The 12582-nt window shown below is 33.8% G+C and overlaps 1 non-coding gene across 1 annotated transcript; it reads left to right on the forward strand.

Moving 5' to 3' along the window:
- The first annotated feature begins 6023 nt into the window (after positions 1-6023).
- On the forward strand, positions 6024-6130 carry LOC131834898 (U6 spliceosomal RNA). The gene has a single exon (XR_009354992.1). It is a non-coding gene; the product is annotated as a U6 spliceosomal RNA (small nuclear RNA).
- Positions 6131-12582: the final 6452 nt, after the last annotated feature.

Genomic DNA, 12582 nt, shown 5'->3' on the forward strand with positions numbered 1-12582 from the left:
CCAAAATATCCTTTCCCTTTGCTTAGTAAACACCTATTCCTTAGAACCCAAGTTAGATGTCATTTTCTCTTTATGCTTTACCCTCTTTCCATGACAGAAACAGATGGTGATAATCCCTATACATTGTAACAATTTTATGGCTTCTACATATTTCTAGAAAAGCATAATAAAAGTCATTTGAATTATTTGTCTAAAAGTTTTGACTCCCCCAGCAAGATATGTTTTTTGAGGATAGGCAGCATTCATCTTTTTATCTGTATCTCTTAGCAACATGCCTGGACTGGAGTAGATGTATGATAAATTTGTTTAAACTGAAATCTACATTAAAAAAAAAAAACCCTCAGAATCCAATGTTATGGAAATAACCAAAATATTTAGATAATAAAGTTCAAAGCTACATTCTGAATGAAAATAATGCCACCATCTGGCTCATCTCAAAGGAAAAGAACCACAAAAGTAATCTCTCAGAGTACTGATTACAAAGTCAAAATATATTTAATAACTGTTTGAGGAAATAAAACTTAACCAGTAACATTCTCTTAAAATATCACTCATCATTTTGAAATTGAACAGGGAAACTTGAACAACTCTGGTTAAATTTCCATGACAGTTGATGGAACATCTGTGCATATGGTCTCATCTGGTCGCAATACCTGACCCACTGGTCAAAAAGAGAACCTGCTTTTCCTGTCACTTGTATCATTTATTTAGTGACACAGTTGTATTTTATGCTGTTTGGGGATTTTTTCGGAAATTGGTAGCTTAGTGACAATGATAGACTTAAAAATCTAATTTTTATCCAACAAAACATCTCCTGTTAATGTACATTACAATCATTTCTTAAGTTAGTGGCTAACTTATACTGTATACCATACATTTGATTTTTCATGAAGATTTATCTTTCTTCTATACCATACCACATTCTCTTACATCTTGATAACAATTTACAAAGATATTTAGACATTTCGTTTTCTTATTTTGGAATGTAGATATGGATGGGTTCAGGCAAACACATGGAAGTTGTCTTTTATCACACGGGGATAATTATATAAGTAGATATTCAGTGAAAATGCTTCCAGTGGGAAGAAAGCCCAGAGCAGTTGCAGAAACAATAAAAGGAAGGCAGCTGCCCAGTATTCCTGAGGGGCACTTAAACCCAGGTAATACATTCACCAAGCATTTTAAGTGTTCATATTTTCAACAATGGAGAAGTTGTTCTTATACTGAAATTGAAATGGCACAGGAAAACAAGTAAGAGAAACCTTCAGAGGGAAAACTCATTTCTGCCTGATTAATTTTGCGATGAGCATACAAATTCTCAAATGAACTTTTAAACTAAATGTCACGTGGTAGACTTTAGTTAAACTGAAAAAGTGATCAGCCTTATTACTTAAATTATAGACATCTGTATTCTTCCAAAATATTATCTAAATTGAAATTTTTCTAAAGGAATCTAAAGAGAAAGCTAAACTATAGAAATTCAAAAATGTTCCATAGATTTTCTTAAAAACAAGAAATGTGGACAAGGAAACTAGTCTCCTTTTGTGTGTACTTTTCTTTATTAGAAAACAAACATGCCAATCCCACTAAACATTCGTTAAGCATGAGTTAACATAGAGGATCCGATTGAAATCCAACTCACACAAATCAAATATTTTATTCCATTTCAAAATTTATTAATAATTTCAAGTAAATAAGCTTTAAAGAGGCACAGGTGATACAGGAAGAGTTTCAGTATTTGCAGTGTGTTTTTCTACCCACATTGGATGTACCCTCCTGCCCACCTTAAAAGCCAAAGTCTCAAATTAGGGAAGTGTGTAATCTCCTAGAAAATAGGATCAAGTTCAGTTATAAAGATGCCCGTTTTTTATTCAGGTAGATATATAGCGTGTGTGACATTTTTCGGGGAGCTATGCTGTATTCATCTACAGATTCCAGGATTGCTTATCATAAGCAATATTAGATCATAGACATCCAGCATTCAATATACTTGAGGGAGCACATATTTTATGGTCATAGAGACCTTTTTGCTGGCATATATCCTTGCTTTGTTTGCCAGAAGTCCAGTTTTTACTATGTTCATAAAGAAATTGCTCCAAGATAACTGCTCTCTTTCTATTTGAGTGAGCCCCCCAGCCTCAGGAATGGGAGCAAAATGGATTGCAAGTTGCTCCTCCTTAACCTCTTTCTTCCCAGCCTACATTTAACAAATGCAGTTTGAAGTAAGAGCAAACCATTAACTTTCTCTGATCCCTCCCCTGAACTTTATTGCTTTAGCCAATACAATGTGGGTGGAAGAGCCAAAATATCATTGGATGAGCCCAGAGAAAGAGACTTATCAGTAGGAATTTCCAGGTACAAAAAAAAGCAGCAGGGAATCACTAGAGAGTGATGTTAAACTACCAACTTTAAGGAACCAATATTGCAAATATGGTAAGGTACAAAGTATCTTTCCTTTCACTGTGAACGCCTCAAAGATTTAGCACAAAAGAGGAGCATAGTAAATATTTATTGAATTGGATTTTTTAAACAGAGACATCTGTAAATTTTGAAACAAGAAAAACTTCAGTTTAGATATTCAACTTAGCTTTTATGTATTCTAATTTAAACCTCTAAAAAGTTTTTAATCGCTTTCACATAGATAAGCTAAATTGACACATTTCAGAATGATCAAATTTTGTATTTTAGCTTTAATAAAAATATATAAATTCTCCTTAGGTAGCAGATAAAAATAAATGAAGCTGGCAGAAAAAGAATGCTGTTTTCAAGCTTTCAGGTGTATATTACAAAAATTAATAGTGATAGTAAAATGTATACACTTTGATAAAAAATAAATACCCTTAACAGAAGTGTTTAGCTGATTCCTACTATCTTTTATTAAACAACATTCAAGTTTAGCCATAATCAGTCATACTTTATACTGTTGGTTTAATTTATTAAAAAAAGTTACTGTGGTCATATTTGTTGATAGTTTAAACAAATACATACAACTTTCCTAAAAATATGCATTGTGTCTTTCAGAATTTGGCTGTTGCTTTTTAGAAACAATAACAACACTCATCAACCCTAGTAGCTATTTTAAAAAGTGAATTTCTAAAAGTTCATTGTCTTCTAAAACTAACTATTGTAAGGTGAAACTATAAAAAATAAAATGAATATTATGAATTATGAGAATTAGATGTTTCAAATTAAATTTGAGGTAGTTTGATAGAAAATATTCCCACCACTTATGAGCTAAATAAGTAAACAAAAATAAATAAATATGTAAATATAAATAAAAATAAGTAAATAAAATAAGTAAATACATGCATAATGATGACTAATATAAATTTCTACTTTACTTTTGTCTATACTAAATTTATTTAAATATCTGTACCCTCTTTGTAACCAAACTTGTCACAATATTTGATAACTTAAGAATGAGCAAATCTTTTTGGAAATAATTTGCCATGCAAATTTGTGTAAGAAAATGTCTTAAATGATGAAATTTTCACCATTATTTCATATTTGTTCACCTTTCGATTTGAGGCTATTTCCAGGCAAACCCAGATGAGACTATAAGACAGTAGACTGTAGGCTGCTTCTATGATTTTTTTGGCACCAATTTGAGAATTTGTATTTTTCTTCGAGCTAATATATTGTGAAAATGTATCTTTTTTAAAAGATTTTATTTATTTGAGGGGCACCTGAGTGGCTCAGCGAGTTAAAGCCTCTGCCTTCGGCTCAGGTTATGATCCCAGGGTCCTGGGATTGAGCCCCACATCGGGCTCTCTGCTCGGCAGGGAGCCTGCTTCCTCCTCTCACTCTGCCTGCCTCTCTGCCTACTTGTGATCTCTGTCTGTCAAATAAATAAAATCTTAAAAAAAAATATTTATTTGAGAGAGAGTGGGTCTTCTCTTTTTTAATTGAGGTAAAATTAACACTGAACTCTTATAAACATTCAGAGTTGAATTTGTTTTCACCAATTTGGGAGTTATAGATAGTTATAGATTATAAACATTCAGAGTTGAATTTGTTTTCACCAATTTGGGAGTTATAGATTGTTATAGATTATATAGGTTTATCTGCAACAAGAAATTGTGACCTTTTTCATCTTAATGTTGATTATTTTATATTTTACTTGCATTTAGATCTTTGTAGATATGCTAATCTCAAATAATATATTTGTCTCTTTAATAATTGCTCTCTTTCATCTTAGTTGATAGGGACTAGGGAAGAAGAGTATTTATTCATATACACTAATTACTACTTACGTTAAAATATAGTATAAAAAGTTATGACAGGAATTATCAGATCATTGTTCAAAATAATTATAAAAATTACTCTAATGATGAACATGTTAACTTATCCTGTATATATGTATTGTACATTTATTTTAATGTGTTTAATATTAGAAGACCAAAGAAACCTTTAATTTGGAATTGACTCAGAGAAATTTTTTGTTCTATTCTTTTTTTTTTTAAAGATTTTATTTATTTATTTGACAGAGAGAGATCACAAGTAGACAGAGAGGCAGGCAGAGAGAGAGAGAGGGAAGCAGGCTCCCTGCTGAGCAGAGAGCCCGATGCGGGACTCGATCCCAGGGCCCTGAGATCATGACCTGAGCCGAAGGCAGCGGCTTAACCCACTAAGCCACCCAGGCGCCCCATGTTCTATTCTTTAATATCAGAATAATTTTGTGATAGAAGGGCTTGATGATCCATAAATCCAAGTGCACCCTAATTTACATTTGGAAAGTTCCAGCAGTCTTCTTTTGTTTTTTTATTTGCTTAGCTTTGAAACTATACTATTAAAAGTTCAGATAAGAAGTAATCTAAAAGGGAAAAAATTACATTCATTTTTAATATGTATATATTGAAAAAGACAATATATTTTGGCATAGCCACAATATATGCTAAGTTGTTTATTAAGACTAGTTCTAATATATACTGAAGTATAAAAACAGGTCAAGAACAATGGCTCTTGTATTTTTGAGGAAGTGTTTTTCTAGAATTTCCAATTGTTTGATGTTTTAATAAATATACTTGAAAATGAGGTGATGAATTATATACATATTGATGGCCATAATGACCATTTAAAACATTTGTCAAACTATCCAAAGAAATCCTTCCTATTTACTTACCACTGTTTAGAAACCATTGCCATAAAGAATACCAGAGAGGCTGGCATGGAGGCATGTGCAGTAGATGACCACCTACATTATCTGTTTTTCAGATGTTCTTGTGAATTACAAAGTAATAATAATTCCAGAAACTTAGTGACTAGAGATTTGTTTCTTGACCATAAGGTTTTTAACCAGATTAAAAAGAAATATATCTTAGTCAAATCACACTAAAAAAAAAAAAAAAATGTTTTTTCATTGTTAAGAGTATGATTAAGTTTCTGTGGAAGAAACTAGAAAGATAGAAAGTGAAGTTTGCTGGGTGGGTGGGGTCTAATAATTGCACTTAGGCTTTGGCTTTTGTACCAATGTTAACTTGTAAATTTGAAAATGCAGAATATTGTTTTATCATGAAGGAACTGGCCCTCAAACAGACTGTGAAAGATTATATAATTTGCTTATTATTCCTCCTCCCTTTTTTACCCTTGATTAGTATGATTCGCTGGGATTATAACAAAATCCCACCTCATGGCTATGGGTGAGTCCGTATGATTTGCTTTAGCCAATACAATACGAGTGGAAGAGAGAAAACATTAGTAACAAACTGGGCATTTAATAAGCATCACCTGTTCCCATTTGCCCATATAATGGTCCGCCATCACTCTAAGAACACTCGTGCTGGGAAGTCTTGGATCCAAGGACAACAAAGACATGCTTTAGCATACACCTGAACCTAGAGACCACCCCTGCTGCTTACCAGCTCCAGAGTAAGAAAATGTTAATTTTTTTCATCAGAAGCCAATCGACTTTGGGGTTGTTATTTAGCTGACCTCCAATCAGTTTCTCTTTTAAAGCAATTTGCTAGCCATGATAATATTCTCTAGCTATACTTGAACATAAATATATTTTAAAACTTCGTGAGGTGCTCACTTCGGCAGCACATATACTAAAATTGGAACGATACAGAGAAGATTAGCATGGCCCCTGTGCAAGGATGACATGCAAATTCATGAAGCATTCCATATTAAAAAAACAAAAACAAAAACAAAAAACAAAACAAAAAAAACTTAGTAAGTTGATTTTTTTTTTTCTCTGTAAGGGAGAGCAGAGTGTTGGTCCATACGTAGCTCTGCTGTTCTTGCCTTCAGACACTCAGAATTCCCACATCTATGATTGCAGTGTCCCAGTTACATCCTTTAAACTATTTTATAATTTATGCATACTTTTTCCCAACTTTGCACCTGGAAAACATTTTATTTAGTTGTTTGCTATAAACTCTAACCTGACGTTCAGGACTCTTCACAGAATGGTTCCAACCTATGATTCTGTGCTCATTTTTGTTCTTTCCAATACATGTAATGTAGGTCAGTCAGTTAAGAATGCCCTGATGTGTCCAAATTTCAGGCAATTGTGCCTTTATTTATATAATTTTCTCTACCTGGGAAACATTCCATGTTCTAGTTTTTGTATTCCCCACGCTAGATTCTTGCCCCAGCACCAAGATGAAGATCTGAAAATGAACTAGTTGTAACAGTTTCTAACTGAAAAATAAAATAAAATATAAAATAAAATAAATTAAAAAATAAAACCAGCTCAGAAAATAGTATATATAAGTAAGAGTATAGAAATTATCTTCCTCTTGTTATCTTTCGTAAAGAAAATATCAAAGAAAATAAAAGGTGATTATAAGAAAGTTACGATAAGTATGAAAAGATACTCAGAAATCCTGGCTTATTAGAAAAAAAGGTGTAAAGGAAAAGATATCAAAGCAGATATCTTCAAAACTCTACCAATGGATCAGAAAATAGAGTAAAAGGGAAGGTCACTTCTGTGTGTAGTCTTGCCCAAAGCCAAGGAAGAAAACGATAACCCATCTTTGAGATTTTATTTTAAAGACCAAAATTCAAGCTATTATATTCTAGAACAAATGCTTCTTTGAATTTTCTTTTAGAAAATTTATCATGGTACATTTTTTTACCTTTCTATGTATTAATGGTTATTATTTAGAACAAACCAAATTTAACATCTGTTAAAGACTGAGAATATAGAAAAATTAGTTCAACAAGACCTATTAAGAGTTATATGTTTTATAAATCTTGCAGATTTGTTCTGGTTATGACAATAATAACAGGCTAGTATAATTTTCCATATAAAAAGAACTTGGGATTTGTTATAAAATATCCTTTATGAAAATATGTGAACATAAATACAAGAATGACTTTTTTCTGGGGTGGTGTAAGATATATTTGCCTCTGCAAAATTTAAATAATACTAATTATGCAATCATTGCTTATACTGGAAAAAAATTCCTGTAAGTTTCCCTTTCTTAACTCTTATATCTATCCATAGCACTTGTTAAATTTATAAATTAAATATGTGCCAAGAAATTATAACCTCTTTTTCAAGTAAAATGCATTTTTTTTTAGTAAAATGCATTTTAATCTTATGTTAAATTGCAATGAAGTGAACAATTTTAAAAATTCTGTTATTTTTATTTCTGGTAAACTAAAGAAACATAATATTCTGTACAAAAGAGCAAGGCAGTTGTATGCCTTGGCTAAAGTTGTTAGTGTGCTCCATGACAGGGGAACTCAAAGAAAGGAGAAGGTTGACCCTAAGAAAATTTGACAGGATTATATAGAGGAATAGATATCTTTCTGATATTTTATAGGCTAAAAGCTTAAAAATAGATATTTCTATTTAAAAATATTATCCATAAGAGAACCTCAGATATGTCAGAATTTGAGGGAAATAGTTTGGTATTTTACAATTTTCAAAAGCTGATGCATTTTAGAAAATGATCACATTTCTTAATTAAGTAACCTTAAAAAAATACATAATGACACAGGTAAAAATCAGTCTAAGCGTGTTTTTATTAAGTATGTGAGATAAATTAAAATTGCCAATAATTTTGAGATCTTATAGGATAGCATCATTTGATCAATGTAATGATCCCATGAAAGGTACTATAATTATTTTCCAGAAGAAACTGAAGTTTAGGTCGTCATTTACCTAAAATTGCAAAGTGATGGACCTGGAACTTAAACCTACAATTTTTCAGGTTGAAATACTTAGCTATTATACTTTACCGCTTATTTATTTACACTGTATCATTCACTTATTCATTCTATTAAGGTGAACTCAAAAAATAGTTATGGAACCACTTCTATGGTCTAGGCACAATTCTAGTTAACAGGACAGTAACAAGCAGAAAACAAACAAACAAACAAACAAACAAAAAAACAACAACCCTGCCTTCCCCCTTGAAACAGGTCAGAAAAACCTAAGGAGAAGGGGTATGAGAAGAGGGCTAACGGGGTTGAGATATTTGTAGTTTTAGAGAGTTGGCTAAAAAGGAGATAGCTAAATAAAGCCTAAATATGGTGTGGAAAGAGGTCTTGTTAATATTTTGAGGGAGAGAATTCTACGCAGGGGTTAAGGGTGTATAAAAAAATCTTTGAGGCAGGAGCATGCCTGCTGTGTTCAAGGAATCGCAGAGTGTAGTATGGTTGGAACAAAGAAAATAAGAGAGGAGCAACAGGAGGTGTGTTCAGAGAGATAATGAAGGGCTGAACATGTTTATCCCTATAGTTTGCGGTGGTCCATCTAACATTTCTCCTCAGAACGATTTGTGGAATATTGAGAGCTTTATGCAGAAGATACCATGAACTGGCTTATGTTTACTAGGATCACTGTGACTGCAGTGTTGAGAATAAAATGAAGGAGAGCATATACAAACACAGTTTACTATTTCAATTTAAAATAGTATTAATTTTTAATGAAATGCACAGTAAAAATGAAAGTGGAATGTGGACTGTGTGTTAGGACAAAAATAGAGTAAAAGTTGTAGAGTCCAGAATCTGGGTAGACATTTTACCAAAGAAGACATAAAGATGATCACCAGGTACATGAAAAGATGTTCAACATCATGAATTATCAGGGAACTACAAATCAAAACCACAATGTGTTATCTATCACCTCATACCTGTTAGTATGGCTGTTATCAGAAAAACAACAAATAACAACCGTTGGCAGGGATGTGGAGAAAGAGAACCCTTGTGCCCTGTTAGTGGGAATGTAAATTGGCACAGCCATTATGGGAGAGAATATGGAGATACCTTAAAAAAATTATACATGGAAGTACCATATGATGCAGTATTTCCACTTCTGGGTATTTTTCTGAAGAAAACAAAAACAGTCATTTGAAAAGATATATACAGCTTCATGTTCATTGCAGCATTATTGACAATAACCAAGATTTCGAAGCAACCTAAGTGTCTTCTGATGGATCAGTGGATAAAGATATGGCGTGCACACACACACACACACACACACACACACACAGTGGAATACTATTCAGCCATAAAAAATGAAATATTGCCATTTGCAACACCATAGATAGATTTTGAAGGCATTATGCTAATGAAATAAATTAGACAAAGACAAATATTCTAAAAGCTCATTTATAAGTGGAATTTTAAAAAAACAGCAACAACAATAAAAACAAGCTCATAGATACAAAGAATGGTAGCTGCCAGAGCTGGTGGATGGGGGAGAATGGGCAAAATGGTGAAGGTGGTCAAAAGGTACAAACATCCAATTATAAAATAAATAGGTCATGGATGCATTGTATAGCATGGTGACTATAATTAGTAATACTGGATTGCATATTTGAAAGTGGTTAAAAGAGTAAATTTTTCAAGACTTCATGACTAGGAAAAATTTTTGTAACTATGTATGATGATCAATGTTAACTAGATTTATTCTGGTGATCATTTTTCAATATATACAAATGTCAAATCATAAAAAAGAAGCGGTAGAGTCCAGGAAACTGTGATCCTTAGAAAAATATATCATATGCTTTATTAAAAATTAGAGACACTAAAGCAAAAGTTATTGAAACCTCTTGCCAATTCTTATTAAAATGATTAAAAAAGTATAAGATCCATAAGAAATTAAGTTCAAGTAAAGCACTGAGGAAATTACTGAAATAATGAGGGGTCTAAAGGTCAGGTATTTGCATTAGGGTGGTGGACATGAAGAAAACTGAAAAGATTTTAGAAATACTTGGAGCATAAGGATTAACAGAATATAGTGATGGACTACATATGAAACATCAAAGTGGAGAGGCAAGTGTCAAGAATGTATTGTCCTCTAAGTTTCTGCTTGTGAAATAAAAATGAAATTCAAAAAAGAGAAAGCAGGTGACTTGCACTATCCATTCCTTATTACATGGACATGGGGGAAAGGAAAATTAATAGGAGGGGACAGAACAAATATGGTTCTAAACATTTACAGGTGTGTTGGTTTTAAAATGTGCAAAAATGGGGTATGAGGGTCGTTCAGTGGGTTAAGCGCCTGGCTCTTCATTTCAACTAAGGTGATGATCAATTAAGGTCATGATCTTATGGGTCATGACATTGGGCCTCATGTCTGCCTCCACACTCAGTAGGGAATCTGCTTGAAGATTCTCTCTACCTCTCTCCCCACCCACTTGCTCTCTCTCTCTCCCCCAAATAAATAAATAAATAAACAAATCTTTAATAAAATAAAATGTGCCAAAGAAATGCCATGTTGTCAAGTCTTCTTTCATAAGAAAGGTATTGACCGAATATAGTAATTTATGGCTTGATTTGACTATGGGGGATAAAGCCACTGATGTGGATAAAATCACCTGAAGAGGAACTAGAGAACAGAACCTGATGCAAGGAGGTCTATTCCAGTATTTGCTGAAACAGTAGAGGTAAGCCTAGAGTGGAGACGTACAGAGAGAAGCAACTTGCAATGTATTTTTTTTAATTTATTTATTTGACAGACAGATCACAAGTAGGCAGAGAGGCAGAGACAGAAAGAGGGGGAAGCAAGCTCCCTGCTGAGCAGAGAGCCCGATGCGGGGCTCGATCCCAGAACCCCGGACCATGACCTGAGCTGAAGGCAGAGGCTTTAACCCACTGAGCCACCCAGGTGCCCCAACTTGTAATTTATTTTTTTATGGAAGCAGCGTGTCATTAGGAGGAGCGTAGGATATGCTTTGGGGAAGAATCACAATCACCTTCTCTAATTTTGAACACATACGCCTGGAGGCATGAGTAGACCACAGGCCAGACAGGCAGCACAACTGGCATTTATTTCTCCTGCAGAACATCAAAAGCATTCGAGAGCCACTGAATAGGGAAGAACCAGGATTATGCAATGACTGACAGAGTGGTCAGGGTTTTCCCTGATACACCACAGAGGAGGCTGGACTTAGAAACAGATACGGGGAGTTGGCAAGAAAGCCAGGTCAATCATAAAGCCAAATACAGAAGCTTTGCTCCCAGGGCAACCACCTCATTCACACAGCAAATAACAATCCAGAAATGAAGTTCCTCTGTTGGAACTGCCCAGAGCCATGGTTCCCTTGCTATTAGAGTCATTCTGCTAAACTGCTGTACAGGAAATGTAAATTTATATCTACAAGCCCTCCAGCTTAAGATCTGAAGAGGGGACTAAAATAACAACTAGGTAAACAGTGAGGAAATTTCAATAAGAACACACCATCACAAAGTACTGATATAGGCAAGATGGGGTATAAACACAAATTCAAGCGAAAATGAACAGAAATTGAAGAAGGGAAAAGAGAAGGAAGACTAAAATAAACCTGTGAGCTTTTGTGCAGTATAGTTACAGAAATTCCAGTAATTTTTCCTATCCCTATTTCCTATCCCTGTGTCCCTACCTACCCTTGTTATAAAACTTTGAGAGTCCTCTCCATCTGACTCTGCTCAGTCTTGGGTTTTGCTCTACACTGGGACCCCAGCAAATAACTAAGCATTTGAGAAGTGATTGTGCTTTGAGGCTTATCATCTCTTGGAGCACTGCTGCCCTATAAGAAGTATAGGCTAGCCTGCTGGGTAAAAGAGACAAGTGATCCCAGACATACATCCTAGAGCCAAGCAATTGCAAGGGTAAGGCCATCTAGGACCAGCCATGTGAACAGCACAAGCCTAGAGGAACTAAGCATGGCTTAGAGCAAAAGAAATGCCAGCACAACCATGAGCTTAATAACTCATTGTTGTTTTAAGCCGCTAAGTTATGAAGTGATTTATGTGACATAAAAACTAATTGATGCAGATATTTACAATCCAACAAAAATTCTCTAATAAATTTTCAAAAATAATATAATCTGACTTTGATTATGTGTCTATCTATGATCATGTGCCAGTTGATACAGATTTGAGCCAAATGAGATAAAATTAGGGAGTCAAGTCTTATCAAGAAGGACAGTCATTTTCTAAACCACTGACAGTAAACTATACTTTTTAAGCAAGATGAAAGTTAAAATAAATAACTCTTACAAACAAACTATCTGGCAATGAGAACATGAAAATAGTTATAGTAGTAAGGATCTGAAATCCCATATTATGTCAATGAAAAACAGAATGTGGGCTGTGATCAAGGAAAAAGAATAAGTAGTATGATTAATATTTTGACTCATGCAG

This window comes from Mustela lutreola, chromosome 6 (genome assembly GCF_030435805.1).
Source record: "Mustela lutreola isolate mMusLut2 chromosome 6, mMusLut2.pri, whole genome shotgun sequence".
NCBI lineage: Eukaryota > Metazoa > Chordata > Mammalia > Carnivora > Mustelidae > Mustela > Mustela lutreola.